Here is a 17,938-nt window from a genome sequence, read left to right as displayed (position 1 = left end):
GGTATGTGAGGGGGTGTCACATGGAGGTGGGTCAAGACCTGTTCTCCCCTGCAGAGGAAGGCAGGATGCGCTCCAACGGAGCAAAGCTCAGGGAACCCAGGTTCCATTTGGATGCCAGGGAGCACTTCCTGACAGTCAGGACCCCGAGGGTGTGGAATGGGCTTCCACGGGAGGTCGTTGAGGCCCCATCGATGAGGGTGTTCAAGGACAGGCTGGACATGCACATGGTGGGCATGTTGTGAGTGGAGCCGGCTGGTGCCAGAGGTCATACTTTTGAAACATGGCAGGCAAACATGCCTAAATCAATGGGAGAAGAAAGCTCACATTTCCAAAAGTACACACAACTGAATGTACATTTGGAAAAGCATGTGGAAGTAACGCACACAAATTTTCATGCAGCTCACAGTCTGATGTGGACATGATTAGAATGAACTTGGTGCGTAGAACTTGGAGAGCTTTGATGAATCAAGGTCTGCTGATTTGCACATCCCTAGCAAAGATGTGATCGATCATGAGATCATCCAGGGGTCCCGCTAGCCCCATTCTTGTCAGCAAGCAGGGGGTTGTTGCTAACGACTGGCGTGTTTCCTGCACTTTGAAGCATGCTTGTCACTTTCAGCCCCCCATCGACTCTCAGACTAGGAAGATCAGGCCAGCAAAGCAAGCCCGGACATGTAGGTCAACACCAAACGGAAGAAGTCTCCTGAAACCATCCCATGTTGAGATGAGGAGCCCCTGAAGCTGCCCGTGGCTTGTGATCTTTGTCCACGTAAGAGGTTGAAATCTTTTCAGGCTGCCAATTTAATTCAAGTCAAAGTGCATGCGATGAAACGGCTTGCAGCCAGGCTATCTAGACGATCATCTGTTTCCACAGTCTCCCACCTCCTTGCTTCAGTCTACGGGGATTGTCCCTCCTTCTGTTCCCCCGCCAATGGAATTGCAGCTGTGGAACCACAGCGCAGGGCCTTAACTGTTGTGGCACCCAAGTTCTGAAACTTTCACCTAGAAAGCTCATCTGTTCCACTTCTTATTCAAATGCTCTGTAAAAGTTTTGTCTTCCGGTTGTTTGCTGGCTCTGTGGTGTTACGTTTTCTGCTTCTGGATTTAATTCAATATGCTTTTGTTTGTTGTATTTTGCTTTTGTTTGTTGTACATGTGCAACCTTGTGTGTCCCACATGGAAGGCCAGAAAAGATATGCATTAAACTATTAACATGTACAAGTGATGTCAGCATAGCTTCTGAGCCAGAATTGTCAGTGTTCCTATTTTGAGCCTGTTCGTTCAAGCAATTCTTAAATCAGTTTTATGTTTATCATCTCTGTAACTCAGTGGTATTTCCGTGTATATGTAGATGCACAAATGCAGAGGTAGTGAGACCCAAAAATCCTAGTGCAGGACAAAGTAGGCCGCACGTCCTAAGTTCCTTGGAATTAAATCAAACTAAGCTTTGCAATACCCCAGCTTCTGATCAAAGCTCCTTGCAAAACTTCTGCTTCTCTGCAAATAAACTAAAGCAAACTTTGCTAAGCTATCCAAAATTAATAGGATTGAGGTATGACGCCACTTAGCTAACATGCCCCAGAAGCCTAGACTGGTGCCTTCTCTGTTTATGATCTCAGAAACAGGCAAAATTTCTTCTGTTCCATCAGGCCTTTGAAAAAAGGCTGGACCTATGAAATTGCATGGACTAGTTCTGCTGCTTATATTCTTTTTATTGCTGCCTTAATTATAGCACTGATATGGTTTTAATTTTGCAGATGATTTACTCTTTTTTAACAGTTGCACAGTTTAATTCATGTTTGAATTGTACAAATCTTTTCATGTTGTGAACTGGCTTGAGTCTCAGTACTGGGAAAAGGTGGAAAAGATGAGGAAGAGGAAGAGGAAAAAGAAGAGGAAACGTTCGGAGGCACCTCCATCTTTGTCACTGAGTGGAGGTCAGCTCACCACATGCTGTCCAGAATTCCAGGCTGCGTGCGCAGCGCTGGCCTTTCTCAAAGAAAGGACCAGTGATCCCAGTTTGGGAGGCACATGGCCACACCTCATAGTTCTGGCCTGACCGCACTGTGGTGAGCAGACATGAGCTGCCCCTTTCTTCCCCCTGTCCCACTCCGAAACTGCCACCTAATTAAAATGCTAATGAAATTAAACTGTTGCCTGCATTAAGCCACTGAGCACATTCAAGATCACTTTTAAGAGCCCACTGCAGATGGCAAAAGATTCTCTAGTGAGCTGGTTAAATACCCCAAAGTGGGCTGCGCAGGGCTCCTTCAAGAACCCTTTACATTTCAAAGGGTTGCTGAGGAAACTTTATTCATGGCCTTCTGCATGACTGTGGCAGACAACAAGATTATCCGTCTCCGTGGGCAAAGGCTGAGCCAAGACAGAAGTTTGGAACAGCGCACAACTGCAGCCCCTGACCCTCCGCCCTGCCTCCCGGGCCATATGGCATGCCGATAATCGGCTGAGCCACTGCTGGAGAAGGGTTGCTCCTTTAATTAGATCAGCGGAGGGAGAACGCGGCCCACGGAGCAAACAGGAGCCATGCTCGTATTCATGGCGGCCACAGGGAGCTTAACCGTGCTCCTCGGGGAGGGACGACATCCGAGCACTGCTCGGGGAGAGGTTGTTAGAGAGTGAGTGAGTGAGAAAGTAATTAGATGGGATATGGAGGACGTGGAGGAGTCCCCCTTCCGATTCCTCCCCTTCAGAGCATCTCTGGCTCCTCATTCCTGCCCAAGTCGGCTCATTTCTATCCTATCAGAGGGCTTGGAGCATCAGTTCTTGTTGCTGGGAGAAGTTTCCTGAGTGCACCTGTGTCTTCTCCACCCAACACGATCCCCCCATACACACTGTTGCTCATCGCCGACAGCGCGCAACCTCCTGCCCCTGCCCGTGCCAGCCCATTGTTGGTGTGGGTGGGTGCAGAATGGGTTTTTGGGGTGGGAATGCGTCCGATTTCCTGGGCTGGGCTCCCCACACTCTAGCCCACCTTGCCACTGCCATGAGCCCAAGCTCCTGGGGGGCTCGCCCGGCATTTTCACAGTGCTCACCAGGAATGGGGCCTCACCGGAACGTGGCACAAGTGGTGACCCTCTTTCACTGCAGTCCTTGTTTCTGCTGTTGCACATGACGTGGAAGACGCTTCTGGCGGCACAACCTTCGTTCCGCGAGCATTCATGGACTTCCTGTTGGCTTAGCTCACTTTCTACAGCCAGGCAGAGCCCCAGAGGAAGGAAGCCTGTGAATACTAGCAGGAGAGCTTCCTTGGAGCCCTGACACATCCCTAGCCTATGGTACTTCAGAAGGCGCCCCTCTCCCAGACCTCCCTGCCCTGCATCCTCAAGGCCAGCAAGGGGAGGAAGCCTCACTCTTATTTCTGAGCAGGGGTAACCATGCGGCTCCCCCTCAAAGGTCTCTCAGGTCCTTCCCAGTGCAGGAAGCAGAGAGGGGGTGAAGCTGCCCGCTGGAGGGCTCTTCCCCACCCGTGGCCTCGATCCATGCCGCCTTGTGGCCCTTGGGCTCCCCCCGCATGGGGATTCCTGCATATCCCAGGTCCAGGTGGAAGTGGACCACACCTAGGTTGGGGCTCTTTAGCTAGTCACTTAATTCCTCTTGATTTCAGTAGGTCAGGTCCAAGTGTGACTAGATCTGAACCTGCCCCATTTCTGGAAGGGTTGACTTCAGTTGTTCCAGAATCTAATTAGTCAGTTTGTGTAGTTATGATTTGCTACCAAGTTGTCTCTGACTTATGGTGACCCTGTGAGTGAAGGTCCTCCAGAATGTCCCATTCCTGACAACCTTGCTCATCTCTGGTCAATTCAGGGCTCTGACCTCCATCCAGGAGAGACCCAAGCAGACATCTCTACCTGCCCAGTACTTTTTTCCTTTTGTAAAAACTGGTGGCATGGTCCAGATCCTAAAGACCACCCTTCTATCTGGCTCAGACCCACTGTGCCTACTCTAGAGTAAAAATGGGGTGGAAAGACTAAGCTGCTAGGTGCAGCTTTGAAATAACATGTGTTTTGGCTCCAAGAAGGATGGGAGATTAGACCTTCTTGGAGATTAGGTCTGTGTAAACACACTTGCTCGCTTTGTCTTACTTCACTCTTAGTTCTGACTTCGCTCTCATCTCAAGATAAGTTCTGTTGGAATTCATGTCCTAGTCCCAGTTTGCTCCCACAGTCTGTGCAGCCTTCAAAATGTCATGGAGCATGAGTCAAAGGAACAAAATATGTGGCATGCACCAAAGACACCATGACAGCATCCGCTGTGTGTGGACGATATACCACTAAGCCGTTCCAAATTCTCCTTTAAAAAAGCCATGATTCAGAAACAAACAGTTAGAAGCCAGGACCAGAACATAAAATGAATTCTACTTCCAGGTCAGGGCTAAAAATTTGGTAAAACTAAACAGCTCATTTTTCATGGCTGTAGAGGTTAGTTCCTTTCCTTGGTGATTCTGAGAAACCTTTTTGACATGTGTTTTCATTTAACAGTTACCGCTATTATAGGTATTTATGGTATGGTGCTTGGGGCTGATGGGAGTTGTAATCCAGCACATCTGGAGAGAGCCGGGTTAGAGAAGGTGCCCTCCTGCTTTATCATATTCTGTAAACATTGTTTGATATATTGAAACCGATAAGTTTTTATAAAAATCCTTTCACCCAACTGCCTCATTCGTATTTATTTTTCAGTGCAAACACCTGCTGGACCCATAACCAAAGGCTGATAGGTTGTACTTCATCTGTAGCAGTTGGGTGGGTCTGTTTGCTTTTTAATATCCTAGTTATTGCCTGATAAGGTAGCGTTATCTAAATACCATGGGTATGAAACTGTCTGCTAGAGGCAAACAGGACACAGAAACAACGTGCTGCTTTTATTGACACAGTCACAGCTGGGTGACAACAACCACAAAGGAGACAGGTGGAGGAAGAAAACCGTGTTTCTGTGTCTCCTTCTCCTTAACAAAGGCCAGTCTCTTTGCGATTAACTTAGCCTCCAAAAACTGGCTCAACCAAAGTAGCAGATCCCAGTTTTACAGTTCAGACTCCCAAGCCTGGAAGGGATCTTGAGATCCAGCTGAACCCCATCCCCCATAAGATCTTTGGCTCGTTTGAGCAAAGTCTTCCATATCTTCTGGTCCGTCTTCCTTCTTAACAGGTTTGTACTATTTATATTAGATTGATATGGAAAGGCAAGGTGAAAATGTGGAGGACTATAGGTCAAGGTACAAGACTAGTCACTGAAGTCCCCTTACAGGGAGCCTGGGCTTGGCAAAACCAAGTGTGGGGAACCTCTGGCCCATGGGCCAGACGCAACCCGTGTGTTCTTCCACCTAACTCACCAGGCTCTGCCCTCCATTACCCCTCTGTGATCTCCCCTTTCCCCACAGTATTAGGAACATCTGAGCAGTAGGCAAGGTCTATAACAAAGCCATCATTCTGCAGCCAATGTTTCTTCTAAGTATACTCATCCAGGGTTATTGCTAAAATCTGCAACAGAATGAAATAAGTTTGGATGCATAGGAATCAAGTGACAGATTCCTCTGTGGATGGGTTTTACTGAGTCAGGCAGACTCTACAGGCCTTCTTTTCCTGGTGCAGTTGTGGCACATGAGGTCTAATGAAAATTAGCACAGCTAGAATGACATTCTGGTTATTTTTTTAAAAATGGGTTCTATCGAAGGGAGAATGATAAAACAAAAAAGTCCTGACAACCCCTGAAAATCAGATGGACAAGATTTAATGAACTTGTACGTCTCTGCTCTCGCATCCCTTTGCCTACTTTGGAAAAGCCAACCAGCATTACAAAACTGTAAGCAGATCTCCTCCAGTCCTGCTTGCTTTCCCTGAACCCTGTGATTCCAGCAAGTGATCTAATATTTTTAGAGGCAGAACAAGAGGGGAATGCACAGGTTTGAAAAAAGAACCACACAGGGAGAAAATGGATCCCACATGCATATAGAAAGCCTTTCATCATTGTCTGATGTGTTCTGGAAATGCTAGTTTCAGAAAATCGATCAGAAAATAAGCAACCCCAGTTGAAGGAAACCGGCACGTGTGAAATGTGTTGGACCATAATAAAAGAGTTTTCATACATACCTGAGATTCCCCTTTTTCTTTCAGTGGTCCTTTTCCTGTTTTTAGTACCATGGCAACAGGCCTTTGTGCATTATCTCACTGCCTCCGTTGTCTTATACTATTTTGTTCAAATGACTTCCTTCAGTCTAGTCACATCCCACGATAACCTTTTCCAGTAAGACCCACTTAAAACAGAAGATGCAAACTGAAGTGGGACATCCGTGCTGGTTCAGGCTTAAGATGATGCTGTCCCAGGTGAGGTGCATCCCAATGCAAAGAACACCTGCACCGGAATGTGTGTTGGGTTACACCACCTGGGAATGGACATACTTGTCAAACTGTGTGTCTGTGAGCCAAGCACCCCCACGTGAGGAAGCCGGAGACCCTGCCTTTCCAAGAATGACAGCACGAACTGCTGAAACTGGCGTTAACCACTGGAATTTTTGCTGAGCAACGCAGGGAAACAACAATGAAGCATTTCCAGAGCAGATTTCACAGATGCCTAATGTACAATCGCAAGTGTTGACAGCAAAATAACCCCAACCAATAAGTGGCCATTTCTTTCCCTTTTTTTCATAAGCTGGTATCATTTGGGCCTCTTCCAAACAGATGCACAAGAGGGCAATGCTTGTATGCACTCTATTTTGGTTCAGGCTCTAAACTTTACAGAGACGAAGTAATCGTGCGAATTACCCATTTAGCTGGGCAGAGCATCCAGTCCCAGCTTCCAGTCCCAAGTTGCTAACTAGCACTAAGCTGGTTCAATTCCAACTGGGGCTGCTGCCAGAATTGGATCCAGATTTGACCCTTATACATTGGTGCCCCACCAACAGGGGACTCACCTGGTAGAGCATCAGAGCGGTGGGCCTTTCATGAGCTATATGAAGCCACCAAGTCTCCTGCCATCCACCATTCTCCTTCCTCCCATTGGGTTTCATGCACTGCATTGAGCCGCAGAATACGGAAGGGCCCTAAAGGAATAAATAAAACATGGTGACCACCCATAATGGGAAGGAACTTTCTTTCTCCCACAATGGCTTCCAATATTTTAGTTTGGAAGGACGCACTCCAACGGAGCAAAGCTCAGGGAGCCAAGGTTCCATTTGGATGCTAGGAAGCACTTCCTGACAGTCAGGACCCCCAGGGCGTGGAATGGGCTTCCACGGGAGGTCGTTGAGACCCCATCGTTGCGGGTGTTCAAGGATAGACTGGACGTGCACATGGTGGGCATGTCGAGAGCAGAGCCAGCTGGAGCCAGAGGTCAGACTAGATGGCCCGGGAGACCCCTTCTGACTCGCTCTGTTTCTATGTTTTTCCCACAATGCCCCAGATGGAGGATCTATCAGGGGCATTGTGGGAAAAACAACATAATGGATGACAATGCTCCAGGGAGTGAGTGGACTGGGGGCAGACAGGTATATGCAGAGTAATCTCAGTGCCTGTGTGTGTGTGTGTGTGTGTGTGTGTGTTTGTGTGTTTCCACGTACAATAAATATATGTAGGATATTTCCCCACCCAGTGAAGTATATCACCTATTGCTAGGGATCAGTATGGTTAAACTCCTTTCAAAATAACATACAGTTAGAAGAAGACTGAGAGTTCCAAATTACAATGTATGGGTGTGAAAGCTGGACAGTAAAGAAACCTGACAGGAAGAAAATTGGTGTGTTTGAAACATTGTGCTGGAGGAGAGCTTTACGAATACCCTGAGCTGACAGAAAGATGAACGAGTGGATTGTAAAGCAAATCAAGCCAGAACTTGCCCTGGAAGCAAGAAGGACAAAACTGTGCTACTTGGGGTAGGTACATCATGAGAAGATAAGACTCCCTGGAGAAGACCATCTTGCTAGAGAATGTCAGAGGCAGAAGAAGAGGAAGACCAAAGGTGATATGGATGTGCTCCATCCAGGAAGCCACTGCCTTGGACTTGGAAGAACACAGCAGGGTTGTCAAGTATGGGACTTTTGGCGGGCATCCATACATAGGGTTGGCCATAAGTCAAAGACGGCTTGACAGCACGTAACAGGAAGACATTTAAAAGCCAAATCAGACTGAAAATGTCAGGGTTTTTTAAAACATGTGTTGACATTAATCTTAAATCTCATTTATTTCCATATTCTACTTTTCTAAGGCACAAGGTAGCATATGGATGGGTGGCTGGTGGTGGCCCCGCATCCAGGCACTAGCCGGACCGAAGCCTGTCTCACTTCAAAATAGGTGCTATTGTGATATGTCTCCTAACCATCCAATGGGACAAGAATTCCTTGAAGGAGAACATGGAAGGCTACCTACAGCAATATCGACCCATCAGACCATCTAGTGCAGTATCATCCACACGGATCGGTGACAAGGCTCCAGGCTCCCAGTCAGCTTCTTTCCAGCCCCGCCTGGTAGTGCTGGAGATTGAACTTGAGAGTTTGAGGGGACTGTTTGTTGGTTTGCTTGTTTTTGCATGGGACACATGCTCGACTACTGACCCATAGTTCTTTCTGTGACTTCTTTGTCTCAACCAAAAAAGGACATTTGAATTATCAGCACCCCAGCCAAAAGGTCCATGGCAACTTCAGATTGAAAGCTAAACAGCAAGGCATGCCCAATTTCTCAGTATCTGTTGAAAACCATCCAGATCCGATGAACCGAGGGATGCTTTTCTACCCAACATGTATTTGAGACACGGCTGTTTGTATTTCCTAATTCTGAAAAGCTCTGTGGCCAGGTAGCTCCATCTATTACGCACATCAAGTACCTTTGCATACATTAGCTGCTGTCGCAAAGTGACATTCCACTTCCACAATTCAGTTTTGGCACGGCAATCTCGCACAAGGATCCATAACCCCAGAGAAAGCTGGCAGCCCTTCCCATTTCCCTTGAGAATCTGTTGCAGAGCGTCTGTGTCCTTTCGCAGGCCTCGCGTCGGCCTCCCACAGTGAGCTGAAATCACTCCATGAGCTTTATCAATTTGCCATGCAGCATCTTTTGGCTCTCTTTGTAGAAGGATGTGCCATCTGTTTGGCAATGCTGAGCAAGATTCTCAATCAGGAAGTGAAAACTGTGGGCTCTGGGGAAGACAAAGTTAGAAAAAAGGAACTACTCAGCTTGGGATATGGGTAGACACGGGAAGGCCCATTTTGTGCTCCTTCTAAGATGTCTTTTCCCGCATTCCTGCTTGAACCCCTGCCAACGAGTGAGGGTTAATGTTGGCTGCATTTCACAAGTTAGGTCTGTAAACATGGATTTTTTTTCAATCTTAAGGCAGCTCATCCCAAACATTGAACATCTATTGGAATTGTTAAGGCCTGTATGAAAACTTGCTTTTATTTTTGTGTACTCTTCTGAGAGGAGACTCCGAGGGGATCTGTTGGCAACATACAGGTACGTGAGGGGCTGTCACACAGAGGTGGGTAGAGACCTGTCCTCCCCTACAGAGGAAGGCAGGACACGCTCCAACGGAGCAAAGCTCAGGGAACCCAGGCTCCATTTGGATGCCAGGAAGCACTTCCTGACGGTTAGGACCCCGAGGGTGCGGAATGGGCTTCCACGAGAGGTCGTTGAGGCCCCATCGGTGTGGGTGTTCAAGGATAGGCTGGACGTCCACATGGTGGGCATGTCACGAGCAGAGCTGGTTGGAGCCGGGGGTCAGACTGGATGGCCCGGGAGGCCCCTTCTGACTCTCTCTGTTTCTATGTTTCTAATTTCCTAATATAATCAATGCTAACTTTATTTTTGACACAGTAAACCTTTTTGTGAACTTGCTTACTGTGAACTTTTTCCTAAAATTTTTGTACGCATGTTTATAAGAGAGAACTTCTTACGAAATTCAAAGAAGTGTGAATATTGCAGGCAAACTGCATTTTCCCCCCATATTGGCTCAAAAGTGTGTGGTTGGGTAAATTCATGATCCGGTGACAACTGAATCAATCTCTCAGGAGTCAGTATCCAGTTACTGGTTCTACCCAGCTGCCATCCCATCCTTCATCGGTCACCTAGATTGAGGAGACCCAAATCAGTGACATTTCCACGTGCGAAGGCACTATGCCTCTGAATCCCAGGTGCGGAAGGTATAAAAGTGGGGATGGCTGTTGCCTTCAAAACCTGTTGGGTGGACTTCCCAGAAGCACTTATTGGTCACCCTGGGAAACAGGATGCAAGACTAGATGGACTCCAGGAGCAGATGGATTCCGCTCTCGTGTTGCTCTGTTCAGACCCGTGGGCTAAGAACAAACTGCAGCAGTTGAAATCCTTTTCCCATGTCTTCCTTCTCTACTTCCTTTTCACCTCCTCCTCCTCCTTGAATTCCAATCCCCAGATTCCTCCTGCATCAGGAAGAAATGGAACTGTAAATTGCGGCTCGGCACTCAATGCCAGATTTAGCATCTAAGCCTCATTCTCTTGTTTTTAGTGTAAGTACCAGATCAAGTGGCCCCCCATGGAAAGCCAGGACCTGGGCTCTGTTTGGGTAGCAGTCCCCCCATCAAGCACAATACACTTATTTAACCAACAGGGTAACATAAACAAGCACACATTTATTCTACGTGCAAAATTTCCCACTTCTTCCTGTGGATTAGCGGTGCCAAGGAAAGTCCCTATCTTTTGGCCTTTCTTTAATTAAATCAAGTTCATTCGAGGATGAGGTCACTGAGCAGGGTTCCCTGGGGGTCCACAAAAATGTGGGCTTTTGAGAGTGTTCCATTATATCTTGCTCCAGGTCGTGGCCAGCAGCCACTGTGTGTGTTCTAGCATTGCAGGTTCCAGTTCCAGGAACAGCTTTTGCTGCTGCGAAGCAACCGGAATTGCTAAGCCCAATCCAGGCGACCAGCATAGCTCAAAGCCCCCCATTTAAACAGCAATTTCAGTTATGAATACCAGGACTGTTTGCATTTTGTTACATCTGCCCTGTTTTTGTTTCATGAATTGTTCAGCCTTTTTCATTCCATTGTCCACCCATTGATGGAATGGGGGAGCAGAGCTGCTCTGGATTTTGGTTTGCTTTGATTTCCTTTTTGAGGTGTATTAGAATGTCATTCCTGTTTGCAAATGCACATCTATATTCATGCACTTTTGCACAAGTGTGCAGTAGTGCATTTGCTGACATCTCACTGCCCCCATTAAAAAAAAAGTTTTACAAGTCCATGGAATTTGGAAAAAGCCAATCCACTTTGGAACCCACAGGTTGGACTCGCAGACATCCAAACTCGTTGGAATCCCCTTCATGTTTCCCTGGCATCGCCAACAAACACACCTACTGTTTACCCACTTCAGCGAATAGGAATTAATGCCCAGAATCCCCGTGGCAAAGCTCAGCATTTCTCTATTTCAGCAGGGGATTATTCAGCCCCTGTAGATCTGTAGATCCCAGAGAAAGCAGATCTAAAAGATCTGCCCCTGTGTTCCCCAAGTGTCATGTGTGTTCTGGGTGTCTGGCCACTCCCAGGGACATCAACTGGCAAGAAAGCGCCAGGGGCCAAGCATCTGCATGTTCCTGAATTGCTAGGCAAAAAGATTTGGTGCTAGCTCACCCCAAATCTGCATAAGTCCTTCGCGAGAATGAATTGTGAGGCGCATGCAGTCCCTCAAAGCAGTCTCTGTTCTTTTCTCAACAGTTTCACACACCTTTCATCTGAATTTCTTACACATTATGTATTGCACAGCATTCCATCATTCAGGCCAAGGTAGTTGTCGATCTTTCCACAGCCAGTGTAACACTTGCTGGTTTTATTTACCCATGTAAGGAAGGGTCTTTTCCACTGCTGCTCCCCATCGCTGGAGCTCCCCTTCCAGGGAAATTCACCTGGTGCCATCTCTATTTTCTTTTCAGTGCCAGGTGAAGACATACCTTTCAAAAAAAATACTTAACCATTTTGAATGCCGTGGCCTTTTTTAGAGAGCTACTGTATTGATGTTTTCAATCTTTTAAGTTTTTAAATAAGTTTTAATGTTATGTGTGTGTGTGTAATATGTTGTAAGCCACCTAGGAAGCCCTTTTGGCAGTTATAGGCAGCCTATAAATATGTGAATAAATAAATAAATAAATAAATAAATAAATAAATAAATAAATGTTTGGAAGGCCCACTTCCATGTCCTGATCTGGGACTGCATTGTATCAGGACCTGAAAGAAGGTTCAAACCCATTACACAGGGGTTGTTGATGGCAAATAATTCCAGGTGACTCAAGCAACTGAGTCAAAGCACATTTTAGAGCAAAACAAAGGAACAAAAATACAAGGAACATCAACCAAAATCTGATACCCAAAACCCAAATGTGAAACCCGCTGTCTGAAGCATTACAGATCTCCTTTAGTCCTTGTATTATGAAAAGAGAGCAATGCTCTGCCCCTGTCCATTCCTCTAATATAATTACTAAGCATATATTTAAGAAGAGGGGGATGGTTGATAGGTATTAGTCTGCCTCCTCCCGCAGCCGCAGCCATGAAAAGATTCTCATCTTTCGAAAGGCGCCAGATGCAACACCGGCAGGCTTGATTGCTAAGTCCATCTCTAATGGAAGTATCAAAAGTCATCATGGCATCTCTCTTCAAATTGGAAGCTTGCCCTTCAGACAGTGCTGTCATGCTAAGGAGAAAGTGGTCATTTAGTAAAGGAATTAAAAAGAAGAAAAACACCCTTGTTAGCATTCTTTCTGAGTCGCAAGCCTGGCTGTTCCACTCATCCAGCACTGCAATTTAAAAAGAGATTAGTATATTTGTGCATTTAAAGCAAAGCTTCCCAAAGGGACGTTGCAAAGGAAAAGAACTAGAGGTCGGTGGCTGGGGGATGAGTTCTGAGAAAGGATAGTGGGTTTTTGAAATGGACTCTGGTTTTGAAATAAAAGCAAAGCCATTTGGCTGACTTCTCCTAACTTTGAAAATGATTTTTTTTTTTTTTATCCTTGTGAACAGGAAGAGAGAGAGAAGAGTTTATAATCACACTAGTAAGAGAATCCTTAATGTAATTAGACAGAGACTTCACAGCCCATTCTCTCCCCCTCCCACACATCAATTAAAAGCCAGACTGTGGCAGGGTACATAATCCATTTACTGACCCCCTACAAAACTCCTCCCCGGTCCAAGAACAGCTTCCGCCTGGATTTTGTTTGGGAGTCTGCTCAAACAGCACATTGTGCAGAGTAAATAAATTATTCTCTGCCCTCTTGCCCTCTTTCTATAGCAGACGGCCCTGTTCCAAACAGCTGCCTTTATTGTATGTGCAGAGACCGGGTGGAAGAAAAGAGTGAGCTGCCAGCCTGCATGCTTCCGGGTCAGGCAAGGCCTTTGTGTGCCCCCTCCCCGAATTTCTTGTGACAGCCCAGAAATGCAGAGAAACCAAAGCTAAATAACACTGATGTAATCACTGCATCTGCTCGTGGTACCCAACTGGCAGATTGGTATTCCACATGCCATCTTTAAATGGGACTTTGGAGCCCTCATGGTGATATAAGGAAAGCCAGTTCACACGGATAACGATAATGAACCGCTGTGAGGAGCACAGAAAAGTTGGTGCAATCTCCTTATGGCTTAAAATTCTGGAGTTGCCCAACGTATGGCCATGGGATTCCTTCCCGATGAACCTCAGAAATATGGATGCCCATGAATTCTTTCAGGTGTTTTGTAGCCATGGGGCTGGACTTCACAGAGATGAGAATCTGAGTGAAGGCTGATTTTAATAGACATAGAGGCTGTGCTCGTGTTCCTTCTTTGTACACAGAGGCAAGGAAACTCCTGGTCTGCCTTCTAGTCAAATGTACGGCCAAGGATAGAGTAGCTGGCGGTGCCAGATGTCAGAATGCTCTGGGTAAAGGCATAGCTTGACCACCAGCACTGGACAATGCTCAACCCAGGCTTGGAAAATTCCCCAAGGGGACAATATCTCAGAAAACTAAGCGCGAAAGCAAACATACAACCGTTTGTAATAAATGCATCCACCCACCTTCTCTTAAAATCACACAAATTAGCTTTAGAGTTATACATAGCACTTCCTGACAGTCAGGACCCCGAGGGTGTGGAATGGGCTTTCCCGGGAGGTGGTTGAGGCCCCATCGGTGAGGGTGTTCAAGGACAGGCTGGACATGCACATGGTGGGCATGTCATGAGCGGAGCCGGCTGGAGCCGGGGGTCAGACTAGATGGCCTGGGAGACCCTTTCTGACTCGCTCGGTTTCTATGTTTCTATGTTACATATATGAAAAGGACATACATGAGCTTCCCAAGGTGGGAAAAACTATGATTGGTGGTACAGATCATTCCACTAGTGCTCAACTGGAAACTTCTCACCCACTTTAAATTCGCTTGAGCTGGTTCTGTCTTGCAGAGTTCAGGAAACAACCTGGTTAGACAGAAAAGGATATTTCAGTGCCATGATCTGAACGGTGCATTTGCCTTACCAGTATTTTATGTGTTAAGTTCAGGATGTAGTTAAAGAATCCTCAGTTCTTTAACTGAAGTGAGTTTCAGGGGAATTGTTGCCTTTTTCCAGCTCAACTTTTCATCAGTGTATGATTACTTAAGGAAAGCTTTTCATTTTCCCTCATAACAATCCTGTCCGTAAGAATAGCTGAAATCATCTGTCTTTAGCAAACAACATCCAGGGCTGAACTAAACTTTTGGAAACAATCGGATGCTCTGTGTTTGCCCAGACCTGCACTTCTAGCTCCTGTGAGGCTTTTCTCACCCATAAAATATCGGGATTTTAAGTCTGCAAAAGCCATCCATGCCAAGAGGAGGTCAGACAAAAATTTAATAGTAAATAATTCTCCCACCAACTGATGATGTTGATAGAACTGTAGCTAAAATAGCTAAGAAAAACAGCACAGGGGATTAATTATTATTATTATTACATTTTTATACCACCCACAGCCAAAACTCTACACCATCCACAACATTTTGGTCACCCATCCAGACTACAACCAGCCCTGACCTTGCTTAGCACCCAAGATGAGGTAGGATCCAGCACTTCAGGCTATATGGAAGATACATGGAACTGTATGAAAGGGTGCAATGAAGCCCCATGGAATCCATGATCAGACTTCCACTTAAGCTTGGCCTGCTCTTGGAAAGCAAGCCAAGCTGAGGGACAGTCTGCAAACACCTGCAGAGGGAGGGTTGGGCGGCTGGCAATCTCCTTCTTTTGCCCAAGCCAAGCACGCGATGTGGGTCCTGGCTTGCGTAGGTGCCATGCAGGCTCCATTCCCGGGGAGTGCTGCACAAATGCTGAGCACCCTCGCCGGGAACTCAGACTCAGTCAGGAAACAGTCGCCCGAAGTCCAAAGGATTCCACGTGTATCCTTAGGTACACACATTCCTGGGGAAACCCAAAGTTGACAGAAGTATAGGATATTATTGTTTTGAATCCCTCAAGATGGGTGAGGCTTTCAGGAACAGCCCAACACAGACTGAGATGCTTACGGTGCAAGTCTATAGCTTCCAGACATTATCTGGAAGGTCCCGGGATGTTTTGGAGTCCGACTTCTGAGAACATGTGTCCAGAATAGGAACGCCTCCCGCACAGCCAGTGTGGAACAACCTGCACCAGCTGCCCCTTCCTGAGGTCACAACTGGGCCTCAGAGAGGGGAAGGACTGGGTGGAGGGAAGGCAGCAGGTGAGGCCATGGCGTTAACTCCGCTCCAATGGCTTCCCCAGCCTCCTTCTCTTTCCCTCCATGGCACTAATTCTAGCTGGCCAGAAATGGCCACCTAGAGAAAAGACAGCACAACGCATGGCAGCAGTGGAAATCACAACCAGTGCCTCTTGGGACTTGCACTGGGTGTGTATTATTGTTGTTGTTACTGGCAGGGCAGCAGGAGGGGAATTGGGAAAGGCGTCCAAGGGCTCATTCAATGGAGTAACCTGGAAAAGGGTCTGGCTGGCTGCACGGAACGTGGAAGAGGACCACCGTTCTGAATATTTGGCAAAGGGTTGCAAAGCCAAATCTGCTCTCCTGCACATGAAAGTGGGGGGGGGAGAAGGAGGAGGGCCTTCCCAGTGTCAGCCCCCAATTATGGAATGACCTCTCCACCAAGCCCCCCGCCCCCCCGACACCAACCGTGCTGTCATTCAGCACCAGGTTAAGACTGGCCTCAATGTTGAGTCGGTGAATGGCAAGCATTAGCTCTAAAAGCATCAGCCAAGGACTCCTGCCAGCTGTTTGTTTGTTTGTTTGTTTTCCTTTAAACAAGCCTCGTTGTACTGAACTTGCTTTAGTTCTTGAAAGGCAGAAGAAAATGAGAAAGAGCAGCTGTGAGATGGAGCGACTTCTTTACGGGAAGCCACAGCCTTGAATTTGCGAGAACCGTCAAGGGCAGGACATTCTGGAAGAGAATCATTCACAAGTCAGAAAGGACTTCAGGCACATCACAACAAGCTCTGTGGAAGTTGTTGTAGTGGCTCGAAGTGTTTTACATTCTGCTTTAAATTTGGTATTGCAATCATATGTCATTCTATTGTACTTGTGTTTTGTATTGTATTTGTACGAAGTGTTATGAGCTTCCCAGAGACTGGGAAGCTATTGGGCAGTGCAGAAATGAGATCAGTTGTCAGAATAACAACAATAGCAGTACGTGCTTCAGAGATTGCGTTGTCCTTGCGTTCTCCTCCACCTTGTTGCACAGATCTCTTCGAAAATCATTTAAAGCTCCATGGGATACGCATTGGAATGAGCCTCTATTGAAGTGTTTTGGCTCAGGCTTTTACAGGTATGTGAGCATGTTTCCTGTAGGATTTGCCTTTGTTTTCTTTCACAAAGTCACCAAGAAAATGCTCCCCTGCCATTGATTTAAGAATTTTATGGGGAAAATAAGCCAGTACTTGCATGAGCCCAAGAGAGCAGCGTATGTGTCTGCGTGTCCTATAAAGTAATGAATCTTATTCCTTGTGGCTGAAACTGAGTGGTACATATATAAAATTTGTTAAAAATCGTACAAAGCCAAACTAAATACAAAAGGAAGGGGAAGGGGAAGGCGAAGGAGAAAGAACACTTCTGTTTCATACTAGAAGGTGAGTCCCACTTCAAATAAGCATCGCTTGGTAAAATCCCATTCTGTTAGGGCTTATTCTCGTAGCACTGATTTTATTTCGACCCCAGTTGTGCCTCACCTCAACAATACACACGCAACTCCCAACAGCTTTTGAAATCTTCCTTAGGGAAGAAAAGAAACCAGGCTCTGAAGTGCTGGAAGACTTACACATTCTTTCAAGCTGGCTAGCAAGGCTGCTGGTCTTGGCAGGATTAAACGTGGCATTAAAAGCCACGATGGGGTACTTGGTCCACCAGCAAAGAAGCCCCTGCTGCTGAAAGCAGATGGGCTGGAAGTATCTGCAGATCGCAGTTCGGGAAGGAAGTTCAGAAGAGAAGGATGGGGTGCAAATCTGAAGAAGAGGCTTTTGCTGGGGGCACGTGGCCTTGAGCATCAGCAGCAGAACAGCCCAGCTGGGTCAGGCTACGGGCCCATCCACCCCAGGGATGTTTCCCACGTTGGTCACACAGGTGTGAAGGCAGGAGCTACATTGCCAGCACCCAATATTCACAGATGCGTTGCTTCCAGGCACAAAAATGCCATTCCGGACTCCCTCTGCTGGATCAGGCCAAAGGTCCAGCTGGTCCATCATGCTGTTTCCCATGAGGTTGACTGGTGGCAGGCTTGGGACAGATAGAAGAAAGAACTTACTCACCTAAGGTATAGTTAAACTGTGGAATTCACTGCCGTCGGAAGTGCTGATGGCCACCAGTTTGGAGGGGTTTAAAGGGGGATTGGACAGATTCGTGGAGGAGGTGGTTGGCAGTGGCTACTGGTCTCACTGGCCGTGTGCTCCCTCCTCCACCAGAGGCGGCCAGCCTGCCTACAGTAGCTGCTGAGCAGCTGGGCA

Source organism: Varanus komodoensis, unplaced genomic scaffold (genome assembly GCF_004798865.1).
Source record: "Varanus komodoensis strain SLA01 unplaced genomic scaffold, ASM479886v1 scaffold8, whole genome shotgun sequence".
Taxonomy (NCBI): Eukaryota; Metazoa; Chordata; class Lepidosauria; order Squamata; family Varanidae; genus Varanus; species Varanus komodoensis.
Note: the sequence above shows the minus strand (reverse complement) of the source record.